An 18,344-nucleotide genomic window follows, 5' to 3' on the forward strand; every position below is an offset into this window, starting at 1 on the left:
TGCTGAGGTCCAGCTACTGGTCCCAGAGTCAGTGCAATCACAGACCTATAGGGGAACATACCCAAATGGAAGATACACTCTATCTGTTGTCCAGATAAAGAGATTAGTTCATATGAAGACAAGGAAGGGATGAAGATGAAATGCCTGTGGAAGTACCTACAGGTTTAGAAGTGTCACAACTGCTCATGCTTTCTCTTTTCCAAGTTCCAATTCTGAGTCACGTGTTGTACTTGAATCTCAGCTTAAAAAACAAACAAACAAACAAAGATGCTAACAAAACCAAACAAAAAACCAACCTTCTGTTCCTCAAAATTGCAAAGAAAACCACTAGCTCTCAGGAAATAAGAAAGAAATCAGGCTTTTCGGAACTCATGTTCATATGTCTTCCTGGTTTTTGAAGGTTTATGGTTCATTAAGTCTTTCTGGAAAACGAGGACTTTATTTCATGAGCAGCACTAACAGGATGGGTCTTCCTTCTCTTCCAGTGTGAAACAAAAAAAGGAGACATTTTCATTTTTATTTGTGTCTGTAGGTAGCTAGTCTAAAAGTAGCCAAGACCTTGTTTATCAGAGCATTTTCTTTCATTTTCCACATATAGCTCCTTTCATGTGTTAAAAAAAAGAAGCATCTGAGAAAATTTCAGTGTCAACAAATCGGTATTTTGCACTGAAAATTACTTCAATATAAAGTTCCTATGGGCAACAGCAGAAAAGTCCAAAAATATGAAGAAATCTGAATTGTAGCTTTTTTTCCTGTCTCCAAGTAAGCGATAATATGAGACTTTGCTAGCAAAGGGCTTTGAATATCACCACAGAGAAGGAAGAGGATGGACACGTGGTGATGTAAGGGCTGTGGGAATGACCACCAAGCTCATCTCCAGGGTTCAGTGACCCATCACTTTGGGAACACCATGAAACAAGCACATTTACCTAACTACAACCACTGCTGATGCTTTCCACAGTGCTGCCCAAGTGGAGTGAGCCACCATACACAGCAGATGCTCAGTCCATGGTGCTCAGCAGCGTGTCCCAGAGACAGCCCAAGGTGGGCACTAGGCCACTTGTCCCTGGTCTGTACAACAGAGGCTCAACTGCCTTATCATGCCCATTGGGAAAAAAGGAGGATTTTCTTTTTCCTTGAGTTTCTGCTTATTTTTAAATGTGCCAAGACTGGCACAGCAGCTTGGCTCGCCCTGCCTGCAGGGACTTTGCCACCAGCAATGCCTGGCCCCGTGGTCTCTGAAACCCAGGCAGCCTCTGCTCTCCCCAGGGCTGGGCGATCCGAGAGGATGTGACCGCTGGAAAAGGACACCAAATTAGGAGATGTTTCAGTGTCTGAGGCGATGAAATATTTAATCCCTGCTCTCTCTGGGATATGCATCATCACAGATTTACTTATCTGCTGCTCAGTGACAGCAGCGGCTGACAGGGACGATGACAGCTGACACACATTAACCCAGCTGCGCAGCACAAGCTATCACTCCAGAGCAGAAATCCATCGTTATTATTTAAGCACCGAGGAGGTGTCTCAGTGCCAGATACCAAACACAGGCAGCACCTGCACTGGAAAGTCGACACTGCCAGGGTCTCTTGGAGGAGAGGGGCCATCGGCAGGACCCTCAGCCCTGGCAGCCCCAGCAGGGCCAGCGGCAGTGGCACTGGTCCCTGAGCAGCCCAGCACCAAGGGTACACACAGGGTCTCCTATGCCCCCACTGCTGACCTGGCCATACCCTGATGGACCAAAATGAAAGGGAAGGATGGACAGATATTACTTGTTTAGGGTGTGGGTGGGTGGAAGCTTTTATTGGAGCTTTTCTAGAGCTACACAGCAGGATAGGGCATTAACCCCCCCTTCACTAAGGCTGTAGGTGGAGAAAAAGGCTCCCCAGGGAGTGTTGCCGCAAATGCAGCTGTGGGGACGCAACTGGAACAGACTTGTTTCCTTTGTCTAAGCTGCCTCCCTTTTTACAGATGAGCTTCATTTCTGAGCAAATCTATATCAGTATCTTCTTTATCTAATAGGTTGTTCTGAATTATTGCTGTCTCTGAGAAACTGGTGACTGACCTTTGAGGAATCCTTGTGAAACTGGTGTTTGATTTGAGATGGTGGACTGGAGATTTCCCCCCTTTCTGTTAGTGTTTTGTACGGGGTTGGTTGATGCTCGAGACTGCCCTGCTGTCTCTTCCTGTTACAGTGGCATTCTGACATTGAAAGGTGCATTTTACCAAGATTTGTCTTACGGTCATTGGTGGGAATAGCCAAACAATGGGAAAATTGTCCATGTGTTTGTGTGAATCAGGTGCAGGACAGGAGGGGGAAAGAAGCCATCAGGAATTCTAAGCCCTGGAGTCGATCTTATATTGTGTGGGGTGTGATCCTTCCAGAGGAGGAATTAAGGTGAACTATCTACAGCACCACATGGATACCTGCCTAAGACTATAGGGCTTGCTGGATATACTGGGATGTTATCTTCCTGTTCTGGCCCAGAGGACATTGTACTACACCTGTCATTCAGGGCTTCTGCAAACCAGTTTGCCTTTCTGCATGCTTTTCAGCTGGAAATTTCCTAACACAGCCCTCCCCTTCCTTCTCTGAGATGGCTTTTTTTTTCTCTCTGCACTGCTAATTGCAGTTTGCCTTCTGTGCTCAAAGCTCTTCAGGGAAGGAATCTCTTTCTTTTACAAGAGTGCCCTTCACACCTCTAGAGCAACTCAAGAAAATGTTTAAGGGACTAATATAAATTAATAGCAATAATAAATCCTTATATATTGTCCAAAGCCTGCATAAATTGGGTTTGGAGCAAGAAAGGGAAGATGGCAGAAAAGCCTTCAAGACTGTGAGCACTCAACACTGTCCTTGCTGCGTATCAGGCAGGTTTTCATGGCAGATGGTACTCACCAAAAAGCTCACCCTCTCCCTCTCCCTAGACCCTGGCTGTGCCAACTCCCAAATCCAGACTCTCCTCTAGCTGAGTATCATCTAACCCCACAGAGATTTTTACAGTAGTTTAACATGTAATTTCATACCGTTGGAAACAATTGTAGGCCTAATGCACAGTTCTAAATACTTCCTATTTGCCTAGAGAGTATCTAGCCTGTTAATTAACACTCCTGTGCTCGGTAAGCTAATCATTAAGCTGCAGTTTTGAAATCTCAGACCAAAGCTGCTCCAGATCGTTAACTTCCTGTTGCCCATAAACGTGTAAATTGGCACCTGTATCTTTCTCGAAGGTAGAAACGGGATCAATATTTGCAGCTCATTAGCAGGTTTTGGTTGAGAACCAACATTACAGCAGCCAACCAGTCAGAGAGGAGTGTCTCAGGAGGAAGGAAATACAGCCTTGCCTTGGTGAGCCCCTGCCCCAGAGGTGCTCTGGACAAAGTCCTGCAGCTGCAGGACCCTTCCCCTCCATGGTGAGCCCCAACAACCCCACTCCCAGTCCCAGCCCAATTCATTCATCAAATTTTCTCTTCCCATCAGCACAAGTACATACAAAGAGAAAGTTTGGAAAACTTTTGGAAATCCTTGGATGTGCCTTTGCACAGCATGGATTTGTGCCATGTTCCCAGGTCACAGAGCTTTGGCACTGGCCAAAGAACAGGGAAATTCATTTCACACCAAAAAAAGGAGAGAGTTTAAATGTTTTTATTATTCTGCAGCATTTAAGGTCTGTCAGCATTGATATTTTTCTTATGTTTTCTGTGACATTTAAACTTCTTGCAATGCTTTAGTTATTATGTTATAATAAAAAAATCAGCATCTTTTTTCAGGAAATTTCATTCACAGAGATGTCATATTAACATATTGGAATGGCCAGAGAACTGTCACAGCCTTCTTTGTTTCTGTTAGGAGGAAAGACTCACTATATGAATTGGGAAATCATCTGGAGAAATCCTGTCTGTTGAAAAAAGAGCAGAGCTCCGTTTCTGTCACATCACTAAAATAAGCCCCATCGTAGCAGCTTCCTTACACAGAGATCCTGGCTGGCACCTTCAAGAATCTGCTTCAGTATCTTGGCTTTCTCCCAGCACCGAACTCCCACTCTCTCCCTGCTCACAGAAAAGCAGGCTCAAGCCGGCGTGGAGCCTGAGCAGGCACCGAAGTGGCTCTTGCAGGCTGGGGCTCACTCACAGCCCCGCAGCCCACGCTGGCCCTGGGCTCTGCCTCCGGCCTGCCCTGACAGCCCAGCCCAGACAAGGAGAGCTTTGTAACAATGGCAGCAATGTTTGTTTCCCCAAACCAAAAACGTGCCAACATCAACATCTAACATTGTCTATCACAGGAAAACTCTTGGAAGATATACTGCTACTAAAGCTAGATATAAAATGTTATTAACAAAATAAAAAAGCATAGGATTGTACAATGCCGACCCAAACTTTTTCTGGCCAATATGCCCAGAACCTTGTAAAGGTACCTCACTGACATGGCTGGATCCTCAGAGGAGCTCCCAGAAAACAAGTACATCAAAGTTTGTAACAGTTTTTAAATACAGACAATGCAGACCTTTCTGAGCAGTCTGATCACGCAGCTTGAAGGCTGGAGAAACAAACAAAAATACCTAAAGATCCTCTGGGTTCCAGGGGAGAAACTGAAAAACAGCTACAGCAAATGGGCAGAATATAAAGAAGGTGAAACATTTTCTCATTTAACAGTTAAAGAACAGGAAGAGTTTAGGAATCACTGTTCAGAGACTCCTGTTTAGTGACAGCAATTTATTTGACCATCTGGGCAAAGAAAGACTGCAGCAAACCACATGGAGGAAATAAAAATAGATGAACAACAAGTGACTGATTTTGCTTGACTCGAGCCTACAACTCTGCAGAGCAGGAAGCTACTTCATGTGAAAGACATTATTGATGAAGGCATTTCAGCCTCTTGCCAGTCCTTCCAACAACATACTAGATCTCCCATGCCAGCAAACCTGTCTTGAGACGTGACTCCCATCCCAAACTTGACAGAAACACCATCAAGTACAAAAGACAAATTGATGAGCCTTCTGGAATGGGACCACCAGAGGAAGGAGCATTTCTGTGTGATGTTCCACAGTAAAAGAAAACTCTTTAGGAGAAAGAATAGGAGGCTTTTTGCTGTGTTTGTTCATTATGATAAAAATCTTCCTTTTCTTGACAGAAGCAAATATTGAAATGGAGGAAAAGGCAGCCCACTGTTCAGCAGTATCTGATCACGGTATCTCAGTGTGCCGGTTCTCACCTTGGGCAGACACACAGCCTCTGCCGTGTCCAGGGCACACTTGCTGTGTGTGACAGTAGCAGAGGGATGGTGATGCCTGCCTAGGAGGCACAGCCATGAGCACCAACCTGCCCAGATGAGGAGCCCAAAAGCTGTTGGTAGTGAGGCATGGCTAGCAGAGCCATCACCCAAGGGAGCCCTGTTTCCACCAGCCCAGACTGGTGCCAGCAGATGACAGCGATGACAGCAACAACTTGATCCATCCTTGGATAACTCTCTCTTCCCTCTGCCTGTCACTCTCCTCCTGTCTTTCTCACCAATAAATACACATATGTTGTATTCTTAGAGCTGCATTCAAACCAGAGGAAAGCCACCCGAGCCAGGGACTAGGAAGGGTGGCAGGGAAGCTTGAAGCCTGCCCATATCCAGAGTTTTAGAGCCTGTCACTGCCACCTGGCTATATTTAGGAGTAGCTGAAGGAGGGTCTTTCAGAGATAAGAAAACTGCCAGGCTCTAAAGAGGTGCCTTCTTTAAGCTGCTGTAACCCCATTTCAGAAGATTTGCATTCAAAATTCACCTGCTCCTCCAGGCACGATCTCAGTGACAAGAGAGCTAAGCTGACTGCTATATGTAGCTTGGCTCATGCCTTCCCATCAGGCTGGCCCACTCCTTGCATCCCTGCCTAGTCAATCCTTAAGCTGTTTAGCTGATCTTACTGAGCCTTCCTGAGCTGTAGTTGGAATCTCAAACCCAGCTCCTGCAAAGCCGTTTGCTCCCTGGGAAGGCAGTCCTGGAGCACAGTGGCACACCCCAAAAGGACTAAAAATACCCATCCTCAAGCTGTGCTCAGACAAGGTCTCTGACGGCTTGTTACAAACAACTAATCCAAAGCTGCCTAATATTTTGATATTTCAGGCTGGAGATCTTCCATGCATGGGCAACAGCTTCTCTCTTCTCGTGTCCATGAATGCAGTTAATCACTTTGTCCTGGTTAATTATAACTCCAGGATTCACACACCTCACTTTGTCTATCTCAGATTTAGGCCTCCTGTCTCATCCAGGTCTCAGTCCCACAGGAGCCAACATCACTCATCCATCCTGGGAGCCATCCTAATAAATGAGTCTCCCCAGGAGGGCCCTGAACCTCTCCAAGGACTTCCTAGACCCTCACATCTGATATCTGACTGTAAGAGAGCTGATGTTATGTGAGATGCATCTCCAGGCCTAACCTCCATCTTCTCTCTCTCCTCCCAAAAAATCTTCTCACCTTTCTCAAAGCTTCCATCTGGAAGAAAACAGGAACATGAAGTTGTTGCAGTGGGGATCCTGCAACATGCATATATCAAACCAGGCGTCCCGTGGAAAGGAAATATATATGGACAGATTCTTGGTAGATGTTTCAGAGATGTTTATTTCTCCAGCCGCATGGCCGGGGCTCTGCCGAGGAACTGTTCCAGTCACGGGACCAAGGGTCCTTCTGCCCGCGCAGGGAACACAAACCAACCAATGGGAACGAGGCTGAGCAGGGACAGGGAAGCCCCGTGTCTGTGCCCTCAGGGCCCCTCTCCCAGGGCTACACGGCGGGGAGAGGAGACCCCAACATGAAGTCAAGACCACAAATGGTTAGTCTGCCCTAACCCGCTCTGGGCTCCAGACTTAATTTCCAAATACATGTCTCCTTTCATATCTTGGCACAAGGTGGTCAGACTTCATTGCTGAATGCCTTTTTTTTTGATCAATTTTTCTTGACAACCACTTTTAGTCCTGGAGACTTTTGCTTATTGTTGTAATAGCTTCAAAAAACTTCTGTTTGGAGAAAACAATGCTGAAAATAATGTATCCCTGCCATGTCACTCTTTATTGTGAGGGTGGTGAGGCCCTGGAACAGGTTGCCCAGAGATGCCTTGTCCCTGAAAGTGTTCAAGGCCAGGTTGGGTGGGGCTTTGAGCAGTCTGGTCAAGTGGAAGGTGCCCCTGCCCATGGCAAGTGGGTTGGAATGAGATGACCTTTCAGGTCCCTTCCAACCCAAACCATTCGATGATTTCATTATTCTCCCCCCACAGCACACTGCCTGCAACCAACCAGCCTCTGAACTGACAACCATTTCATCCTGCCATGTTTCAGTCATTACATACAACAGAAAAAAGGGGGAAAATCCAATGTGAAATTAAATTGGATTTTAAAACTACAGGAATTGGCCAGAGTCTTTGAGGGAGGGCAGGACAGTCACTGAGTGCGTTAAGTGTTCAAGGAGTGTAGCTTTAGGTCTGATGGTGTGCTGGGTTTTTTCTTGTGAATGACAGCATGTAAGTTGACAGCAAAGTTCTGTCCAGCTGTGTGTTGTACACCGATGCTGGAAACCTGGCCAAATTTATTTGACTGGATCCTTCAACATTTTTCTGTTTCTTCTCTGAAAACTATGTCTAATAAAACAGCGTTCTGCCTGTTCAGCCCATCATCACCCCTGTGGCCCTGAAACCATCTGTCATGGATGGAAGCAGCTGCACTTGTATGAGAGCAGCAACAATATACAAGAGAGAAGCAACAGTATACTTTATTGATATAAAACAGTGATTTAACAAAGTTCAATGGTAAATGCAACAATGGTTTAACAAGATTCAATGGCAAGATTGTTTATTTACTACATAGAGGACAAGGTCAGACAAAACTGCCAGAGAGACCCTGTCGTTGAGGCATGAGGTTCAGAAAGAAACCCCTTGCATTCTAAATCCCTTCTCAAAGAGAAGTGTAGGTGTGGCTGAATCCAGTCGTAGTCCCAGACTTGTTCAGTGGTTTATGTCTGAAAGATTATATTTGCACAATCAATTCTTTATATCACTTAGCTAAGATTTCGAAGTTTAGCATGCTATTAACCACTTACCAAGGTTCTGTTGCAGTGAGGAATCTCTGAACTTCGAGGAGTAACCTGGAGAGGTCACCCTCCTGAAGGGGACATCCTGGCATGCCACCCACCATTCCAGACAGCCCTTGGCTACCCTGCTGCCCCCCACCCCCAAAGTACAGAGAAAGCTGGGTGCAGCCATCAGAGCCCCACTGGTAGTTAGGGCTGAAGCAGCAGAGGGGAGCACCCAGACACAGCATCCTCTTGCATGCTAGAAATGTGCTTGTGCAGCCATGAACTGAGCCTTCTAACAACAAAACCACCTGAACCACGTTTAGAAAATTCCTGAATGCTCCTGAAACCATTTCCTACAGTCCTAGAAACACTTCCCACAAGCCAAGCCCAGGAGTTCAGCTGCTGTCACTAACAGGGTGAGCAAGATACCACCCAGCATATTGAATAAGTGCCACTGTTCCACTCAGCTCTGATTTCACAGGGCTTGCATACTGAGTTGGTAAAAACCTTGTCAGTTTTTATGTGATTCAATTCTATTTTATTGCAAGGAAGTGCTGCAGCAGAAGAGCAAGCTCACACACCTTCTGCTCAGATGAGCTTCTCCTCTAATGCCATATGGACAAAACCATCACACAATTTCAATCCCAAAATTTTGTAAAAGTTTTAGTAACTCCTCAAGGTTTATTGTGCATTCTCTTTAACCCGTGCCCTCTCAGGTAGTCTTTGATAGCTGTGAGTGATGGCAGAGAAGGCAGTTGCCAGATCCTGCCTGCTGGTTTGCCAAGAGGAGGAGGAGGAAATGCCTTGGGCAGCTCTGGTGTGGACAGGTCATCTATCACATTTTGTTGAGAAGATGCTGAAGAGTGAAACACTGAAAGAGAGCTGCTAGCAAAACAGTTGGGGAATTTCTGACCATTCTTCTTTCCATCTCCAAAGGGTAGCCTTGTACCCTCCTCACTGTGTCTCAACTGCAGTGCAGGAGTAGGCAGCAGAGCACTTATTCTCCTCCTGGCCATACAGCTGTTTCCAGGATGATCTGTGGACAGCTTCTCCAAAACACGTGCTAGAGTTTCAGCTTGGATTATCAGGATTCTTGGAGAGGACCTGAGTTGGTGCCTGGCTGTTTACTGAGAGCACAGTTTACCCAGGGTCACTCTCCAGGTGATGGATAAGCACCCCACCATGAGGCCAGGGCAAAGGATGCTCAGGTGGGATGCTCAAGAGGGAAAAGGTACCCACAGCAGGCAGGGAAATGGGAATGCACATAAAACCTCTCTATTATCACATGAAGAACAAAATAATTCTCTCAGGCCACTCAAATTGGATGTTTTATGTGTTTTAAAGAGACTCTTATTATCAAGGAAATAAGAGATGGTGGGTCATCGGCTGCTCTGTGCGTCTGAGCGTCTATCTGCCTTTCATGCTTTTTAATTAGACACATCGGGATATTGTCCAGGCCATGAATACATATTGCTGTTTGAATTTTGGGCTACAGTGGCTACAAGTGGAGTTTTAACACATGTGGCATTCCACCACCCCTGATGTAAGCAACAAAACCATCTATCTTGTGGTTATGAGGAGTTGACCCAGATCAATGAGTCCAAAAAGGGCAACAGAGCTGGTGAAGGGCCCAGAGCACAAGTCCTATGAGGAGCAGCTGAGGGAGCTGGGGTTGTTTAGCCTGGGGAAAAGGGGGATCAGGGGAGACCTTATCATGCTCTATAACTCCAAGAAAGGAGATTGTAGCCAGGTGCGGGTTGGTCTCGTCTCCCAAGTAACAAGTGACAGGATGAGAGGAAATGGTCTTGAGTTGCACCAGGGGAGGTTTAGGTTGGATATTAGGAAAAACTTCTTCACCAAAGGAGTTGTCAGGCACTGGAACACACTGCCCAGGGAAGTCTTGGATTCACTGTCCCTGGAGGTGTTCAAAAGGTGTGTGGGTGTGGCACGTGGGGTTATGGTTTGGCAGTGAACATGGTAGTGCTACACTAACATTAACGGTTGGAATTGATGATCTTAGGGGTCTTTTCCAACCTTAATGATTCTGTGGTTCTATAAGCAGAAAGGTGAGAATTCCAAGCACCTCATTAAAACTGAACATGTCCAATTTTTTTTGGCCTACGGCCCACGCAGCAGTGTTATCCAAGGTGCCTCAGCACGTTTATTTTCAATTGCAGGGCTTCATCATCAATGTTTCTCTCATCCTTCATCTCCCTCCATACACTAAACACAGTGCCAGCATTCAGCAGATGATGTTGCTGTTTAGGCTGGAAGAATTCTGTGGAGGTACTGGGAGGAGATCTCTGGTGCTTCATTAGTCCATGGCCTTCTGCCAGCTGATGTGGTTTCGTAACGGTACCAATTTTGGTGTGACCATGAATGCCAGTTGCTCTTTAGCACAGCAGTTGTGTGTGTTTGGAGTCAGCAATAAAAGGTTAACACTTGGAAAGGTGTTATTTTCTAGATGCCAGTCAAATACATGGCAAAGAAGATCATTTAAATATGTCTGGTGGCAATTAGGGGTATAAAGTCTTAAGGTTGTCTGAGATAATATATACCCAGATCTAGAAGGTCTGCCTTTCTCTCTATATTTACTATTCATTTTGCTGACTTTACAGTAACAGCATGGAAGGAACCATCTGAAATTCAGTATGTCTTTTATACCTTGTCTGGAAGCAACCTGGAAATCTCCCTGTGATTCATCTTTACCACAAACAAACCTCAGTGTCCTCTTTCTGAAATGCACATGAACACTAAAATGCTGTAAATCCCTCCAGGCTGACTGTACCCCAGCTCTGCAGTCAACAGAAGTGATTGCCCTAACTGAATGTGTCAATTATGAGTAATAACTCTGTTGTGGTGAGGTCAGCCTAACAGAAAGCCTTTAAAGACTTTAAATAGGGAACTTAACAGCAGAGCTCCTGGGTGGTTGGGTAATACAGCTTCCATGAAGACTGCTTTCATTAATTGATTTCTAGGCAACAGCACTGTAAGTAGCTCTAAGAAAACAAACTTCAAGGAGTCAAAAGCCTATAGTGTGATACAAAACAGACTGAAGGATGTTGCACGTGAATGACTTACTTATGTCTTGTAACTAGGCACCTCTGGCATTTATTAAATTTCACTTTCATGTGTATAACACCTGTGTGGAAAATTTGTCCAAAAAATTAATAAAGGTCTTAGTATGTTACTGCTGAAACACCGAGTGCTGCTGGGAATCCAATAAGCAATGTTAGGCATTTGAATAACACAGGTACATGAAATTGTGATTAAAAATAATTGAAAGAAAAGGCTCATTCAGTTCTATTAAGCTTTGATTGTTCCTAGGAGTATCAGGACACATGCTCCTCACCATGCAACATTATCTTTCTCCAGATTTCAGTTTCACCAAATATAGATTGTTCAAGAGGCTCACAAACCCCCTTATCTCACTTCACAAATAAACAGATTAGTCTCAGGCATGTTTTCATTCTCTTTATTTAGTAGTGTTGTTTACCTATATTACTAATTACCATATTAATAACATTAGTAACCACATTTTAAAAATACACCAAAATTCCAGACTCAGACCATTTTAAATAGATGTTATTTATCACAAGTATGTCCATTTCTCATCCATACTTTATCCTTCATTTTTGTTCTAAAGGGTGAAAGAAGGCTCATGGAGGTATCAATGGCAAGTTTTCTTTTGCAATTGGAAAGTACCAATCCATTACATACTCACATCATAAAAATGTTTCTACCACAAGATTATATTTCATATTAATTTTTTAACACAAGCAAAACTGACCCATTTTTCTTTTTCAGTGCCCTCCCTACTCCACCTTATGCTTCTTGCATACTTATTTGCTACTTTCTAGTCTCGGCAACATCAATTAAAAGTGTCTTGTAAAATAAATCTGGACTGTAGATACATGCTGAGCAAGTCAGAAATTTTCCTCCAAAATAAACTTTGCTTGAAAAATGTCAGTTTATTTTAAGTTGATGGGGAAGCAGGCATCCAAGGTCCATGGCGGAAGGGTTTGCCACCACCAGGCTCACTTGTTCATGTACCACCATCCCAAGCTCTGGGGTCTGGGTATCCTGCCCTGGGGCACCAAACTCTCTGGGTCTGTGGGTGAATTAGCTGCAGGCCAAGGTGACCACAAGAGTCAAGGGGTGTAGGAAATTTGAGGGAATGGGAAAAGGTGACTGCTCTATGTAATATGGGGGGAGGAAATGAAATATTTCAGTCTCCTTACAGTAACATTTTTAAGCGTTTCTAGTTCTGAAATTCTTTGTTTCCTTTCATTTCACAATGAAATTCATTCTTTTTCTTTTGTTGCCACAAAAATAGTGATTCCCCCCTAGTTCTGCATTCCAGCAGTCTCCTGCAGAGGCCCCTGTGTTATGACAAAGGAAGTGGGGTTGTGATGACAGTGGCTGTCCTCTCCCCCAGGCTGTGGCCTTGTAGGACCCCCTGAGCAGTGACCCTTTCCCGGGAGGCAGTGAGGAGGCTGCCTGATAAACAACTTCATGGTTTGGTCTCAGGGGTCTGGGAGAGTTTAGCTAATGGTGAATTGGCAGAGTCCATTTGGTGCAAGAACCTTCTGTTCACTGCCAAATGCTGGGGCACCCAGGTTTTTACCTTTGCAAATAGATTTCCTCACTGAGCCCCTGTTCCAGTGGCTGCCCCCTGCAGCACCAGCCCTGGGGCTGTCACCTCCAGCGAGGAGGGGGAGCCTTTGTCACCCTGCTTCCAGTGCCAGCGCAGCCCCTGTCCCCTCGCCCCGTGTGCAAATCTGCTTAAGTACACGGAAACTGGGCAGTGAGAATTAGTTTTCAAGGGAGAGTTTGATTTGAAAACACCTCCACACCTCTGTTCTCATTTGAAATTTAACACAAGGTATTATTTTATCATGTTTCGAAATGTGGATTGTGTCCTCAGGGGAGGGAAAGAATTCATTGATACGGAACAGAAATGTCAGGATTTTAACACAATTAATGGTATCCATCTAGTAAATGAGATTCATGCCCCATACGCATTGTATCTTCGTTTCCATATTGCTCAAACTTTAAATGAAATAATATCATTATTTTGACTTCCTTTGTCAATTAGCTGATGAACAATTATTTTTGAGAATTTCAGATTACAAATCCTATCTGCAGATTAAATTTTTCACTTTTTGTGATAAATGGAGTTGCGTATAATGAAGTGCATTAGAATATTGGTCAGAGGCTTGAGCTTGAGCTAAGCACAGTGTGAACATCTTTATGTTTGCTGGCAGTAAACCAGCTTCTCTCTTTTCTCTGTTTTGCACAGTCCTACTAAGCCAATCCTCACTAGAATGAGCACAAAACAAATGAATAACAGCTTTTGTACATCAACATTAAAATGGGAAGAAGCTTGGGAAAGGGCCTTCAACAGAGAAGAATGCTGACAAGTGCAAAAATGCCTGATGGATAAGCACCACCTTCTAAACATAGATCAGCCAGACATGGAAGTGATTTCAGAAGAGAAATGCAATCATGGATTACACACCAGCTCATTAGAAACTGTTGCGGAATACAGCATCCAGAAGACATGCATGAAAAGTCACATTTGGGGAATAAATTAAAAGGGGTGTAGTTGTTGCTAGATAAACATATGTAATATATATGCGTTGAAGAGGTTTGTAAATGTCATTTTTTTATTCGGACGGAAAGCAAAAAGCTTTAAAACCTTTCACAGTAGAGAGGCAGTTAGCTTCAGACTATTCCTATCCCAGTAGCCGAGAAGCTGTTAGGACATCTCTCTTAAATTAGCATTTATAGACTCTGAATGTTTCCATTACCTAGTGAAAAAAGCATAACTTTTACTGCTACATTGCTGCACTTCATTTTCTTCACTGTATAATAAGTTGACTAAAACTGCAAAGCTTCTCAATTTTTACTGCATATGTGTTCCAATTAATATGTCTGTAACAAACTTAAGACTCAAAAATTATTTCTGACCTATATTCTAGTTCTATGAAGCATATATACTATAAGGTATGTCTGACTGAATATCATAATGCTATAATTTCCCAAGATGCATAGAATTGTTTGTATTTGAAGTGACAAAATAAAAGCCCTTGATTTCTTTTTTAATAGGAGAAAGTAATTTACCCCTTAAATGTAACACACAGCTGCTCACTTCAAGGGCATTCCTTTTCCCTGTTCTTCCATGCAACTGCTGAGTGACACTCTCTGGCCCATGCCAATCAGATAAAATGAGACCTTCTGGCCTTAAGTTTAAGCTCAATACAACTCAGTAAACCCTTGAGTTTAAACTCAATACAAAAAATAAGAGACTAGTAGGCAAATACATATTGCAAATAGCCATGTGAGGGCTGGATGCAAATAGCCCTGGGGTGCTGGTGGGAAAGTGATTCCCTCCTCAGGTCCCAAAGGGCACTCTCAGTTCCAGAAGCCACTGAGAAGTAAAAGAGGAGTAGGCACAGAGTATGAAGAAAGAGCTCTTAGTGAAAGGCCTGGATGCCAAGCACCAGGCACAGAGCAACAGAGCGAGGCAGGGACCCCCTCTCTGCTCCTCTCTAACACTCCCACCGAGGCACACGTCTGTCCTGGCTCAGGAGCGGCCATCAGCACGTTGCTCCCTACATGTCTCTAGGTTCTCCTGTGTATCACAGATGAATCCAGCCCAAAATGAGCACTGCGATGCTGGTTTCTTCAGGGCTTTTTAAGCCTGTTGCTTTGTTCTTTGGCTTTCAGGGGAAATGGCTGAAATAATAATCAATTGCTAGTGTTGATCCCAAATAATGCAAAATGCTGAAGACATGAGGTAAACATGAATTAAAACTGCTTTTTAACTATTGACTCTACAACACAAATTATTTCAGAATTTAGTGCATGAATCTCAAAAAATTTATTTTACTTTTGAATGAAAAATTATCTTTAAGCAAACTGCCAATAAACAAATACAGGGAATTAGACAACCTTTCTATCTAACTACCACTGTGGCACTGCTTGTCTTAGAGACTGAATACTGATGTGGATGTCAGCCAAGTAAATTGATTTGTGAATCTGGGCAGCATTTTAAAAAAAAAATAAACAACACATTTTTTTAATCCAAAACTGCTCTTGTGACTGTATGTAGGAAATTCTCCTGACTTCTAACAGACCAGCACTAGCTGGTCAAAAACCCCACCCAAATCAGTCAACCACCATAAACATTTACCCAGTACCTGCTACTGACCCGAAAGGGGTGGAAGGTAAAAATCAAGTAGTTCACACATGAAGCAGCATAAAATCATTTAAGGGCCCACTTCAGGCAGGTTTTTAAATCTGTGGTTAGTCCAACCAGTGTCAGCTGGAAAATGCACATCCTCAGGGGCCAGATGCAGTCAGGAGTCCCTGTTAAGTGGTGTCTCAGTGAAGCCCATCCTCATTCTCTGCTTTTTGTTGGCTCACAACCACACTTGCGCCTCAAAGCCTGTGAAAGGGTTTGTTACCTGGATGTGCTCTCGTATCACCATCTTCATTTGCTCCTTGAATTTACCTCTATCCCACATTATTGCAGTCATGGCACTTTTGCTGTGACAGAAATCACCAAAACAGGGTTTCTCTGTATTATTTTGTTTAGCATCATGGTGATGGTGTAATGTAAAAGCCCTTTCTAAACACAGAAACAAAAAGTTTCATCACAAGACATCACAACCCTGTCAGGGCAGCTCAGTGAATATGAACCATTTGTACACAGTCAGAAGGAGAGATGTACCAGGATGTATATCATTAAATGTTGACTCTGTAAGAATAGTATGTTTTATCTTTTTAAATGTTACCACTTTCCCATCCCACTCCATTGTAACTTGTCAATTCTAATTTCTTTTTAAGTCAACAAACTGTAAAGAAAACTGTTGAAATACCTGATTTTCTGTAAAAAGTAATAACAACAATAATTTTTGTTACTTCAAAGTATGCTTGGTATTAAAATACCTAATAAAGATCAACAATGACTTTTGTAGCATACTAAAATAAAGTGTGATAGTGCTTTTCTCCAGCTCATCTGTGGTAAGGGCCGCTGTTGTTGGGATTACAGCCCTCCTAAACACAAGCCTGGACACCTCCTTCACGTCTGTACCTACAGAGATCCCTCAGGTATGTAAAGGCCAAGTAAAATCTGATCTCTTAACGAGGGCAGGGATTTGTATGCATGGGTCAAATTCCTAGTATAAGAACCTTGTTGGTGAATATCTCTCTACCCTCTGGTACCTGGCTACATATCTATAAATGGGCAAAAATATAAAGTTTCTGATTACTCTATTTGGTATAAAATTTGGTTTACAGTAAGAGAAAGAAGAGTGTAAATTATTTATAAGTTAATTATGGTTAAATAGAGAACTTCCAGGTTTCTAGGATACTGGAGTCCTGTTCCTTTTTAAAAGCAATGCATTTCAGTTAATTCTAAATAGATTGGAAATCCCCAACAAATGATTTCAATGACACAGTAAAGCTCAGAAGCTGATCGCCCGCTAATTTCACTACATGAAGGTATACCAGAGCCATCAGGGGCTGCCACATCATTGCAGAGTTTGCACCAACAGGAGGTAAGTACTTCCTTGTCAAAGAGATGCTGGGTTTGCCTCCATGCTGCTGATGCATGTAGTATCTGTAGCAGTATCTGGAGATGATCTAGAAATTATTGTGACTGGGGTCTAATTATGCTCAAACTCCCAGGCTCTGACACATTTCGATTGGCGTAACTGATCAGCTTCCCTCACACCATCCATCTTTCCCTGTTCTAGGGAGGAAAATGTAATGCTGGCCCCAGCAGCTTTCTGTCTGTTTTCACTCTGCTAGTCTGATGTCCTTCAAACGTTTAAAAGTTTTAGTAGTTTCAGCTTATTCTCTGAGGATTTGAAATGGAATAAGATCTAGATAGTTTAAAATAAATAAAAACTCACCCCAGATTTGTCCTGACTAGTTCACACATTGAAAAGCCAGCCATATGCTGAATAGGTTCTGAGGTAGTGCCAGAAAGCAACACTTTTTTTCCCCACGTGCTAAAGTCAAGAGGTTTATACATTTCTCCTTCCCAAGAAGCTGCACTTCCCAAGTGCAGAAGGGAATGGCTTTGCCTGTTGTTGGAGTAGCTGGCAGTACCTGCACGCATTAGCCATGCTTGCAGCCATTCCTCCTTAGCCTGTGATCCTCATTGGCTTACATTAATAATTTGAGAAGAGACTTTCACAGAAGGCCCGGAATTCTGCAGAAGGTAGAATACGTAGTTTAAAAATCCATCCTCTTCCCTTTAGATCAAGTAACGTTTGTGTCATGGTGCTGAAAACACAAAGCCAAGGCTCGCAGTGATCAGATACTGCCGTGATGCTTTCTATTACCCATCTGTCTCTCTTAAATTTTTGCTTAGTGTTACTTTATGCTGCCTTCTGAAATGTCTTTTGCATTTTAAAAAGTAAAGTGATATATCCTTCCTTTCTTCCAGATAGTCTCATAACGCCATGGGGAGCAGTTACACAGCTTTTCCACTTCACAAAGTCATGAGAGAAGTATTGCCTCTGCAAGAGACAAATCTCCAGGGAAAAAGTGTAAGCAGACACATCATGCTCATCAACTCCCAAGAGGAGATGTGGCCTCTAATTGCCTACAAGACACTACAAAGCTCTTCTCCTTTTGAAAAAGCTCTAAAAGTTGCTGCAGAGCACTTCCTGAGATCACCAGTGAGAGACCAGCCTCCAAGTTTGAACATCAGCTCAGTCACCTGGGAAAACAGCCTGGGAGTGAAGATGCTCCAAAATGTTTGGAGCTCAGGCTGAATTTACCTCCACAAACCAGTTTTAAATAAGGATAACAATATGGATTATGACTCCATAGTGCAAATTATGACTCCAAGTGCAAATTAGCTTTATAGTAGCCTAATATAGCTGTTAGGATTATTAATAAGCAAAATTATATATTAATAATTTCTTAGGGGAAAATATTAAATAAAGATTGTCAAAATCCTATATGCTAGAAGTCTCTTTGATATGGTTACCACATATTTTAAAAAGCATTTCCACAGTTTAACACCAGAAGATGCTCTAGATCATCAGCTACATTACCAGTTACACAGACTCAGAATTTCCCTGTCAGGTCTCGGCACAGGAAGGTAGGAGTTTTGCTCTGCCATAGCAAAAACCAGGCACTTCACTTTGACAGCTCTCAAGCATGGCTTTCTCAAAAGGTACCAGGCAAGAGTCTGGGATGTCAGCACAAATGTCAGGCTTACAGGTATGCAATTAGCACCTTGATTCTCCTTTATCTAACTTTAAGCCAACA

At 43.4% G+C, this 18,344-nt stretch overlaps 1 long non-coding RNA gene across 1 annotated transcript in view; it reads left to right on the forward strand.

The window, feature by feature from the left end:
- LOC108449541 overlaps nucleotides 1-13,430 on the forward strand; it is a 79,621-nt gene extending 66,191 nt beyond the window's left edge. The window contains exon 3 of the long non-coding RNA XR_001865726.1: nucleotides 13,351-13,430. This is a non-coding gene — a long non-coding RNA (uncharacterized LOC108449541). The remainder of the gene's footprint in view (nucleotides 1-13,350) is intronic.
- The last annotated feature ends 4,914 nt before the right edge of the window (nucleotides 13,431-18,344 follow it).

The sequence above is a fragment of the Corvus brachyrhynchos genome, unplaced genomic scaffold (assembly GCF_000691975.1).
Source record: "Corvus brachyrhynchos isolate BGI_N302 unplaced genomic scaffold, ASM69197v1 scaffold239, whole genome shotgun sequence".
In the NCBI taxonomy this organism is placed as follows: domain Eukaryota; kingdom Metazoa; phylum Chordata; class Aves; order Passeriformes; family Corvidae; genus Corvus; species Corvus brachyrhynchos.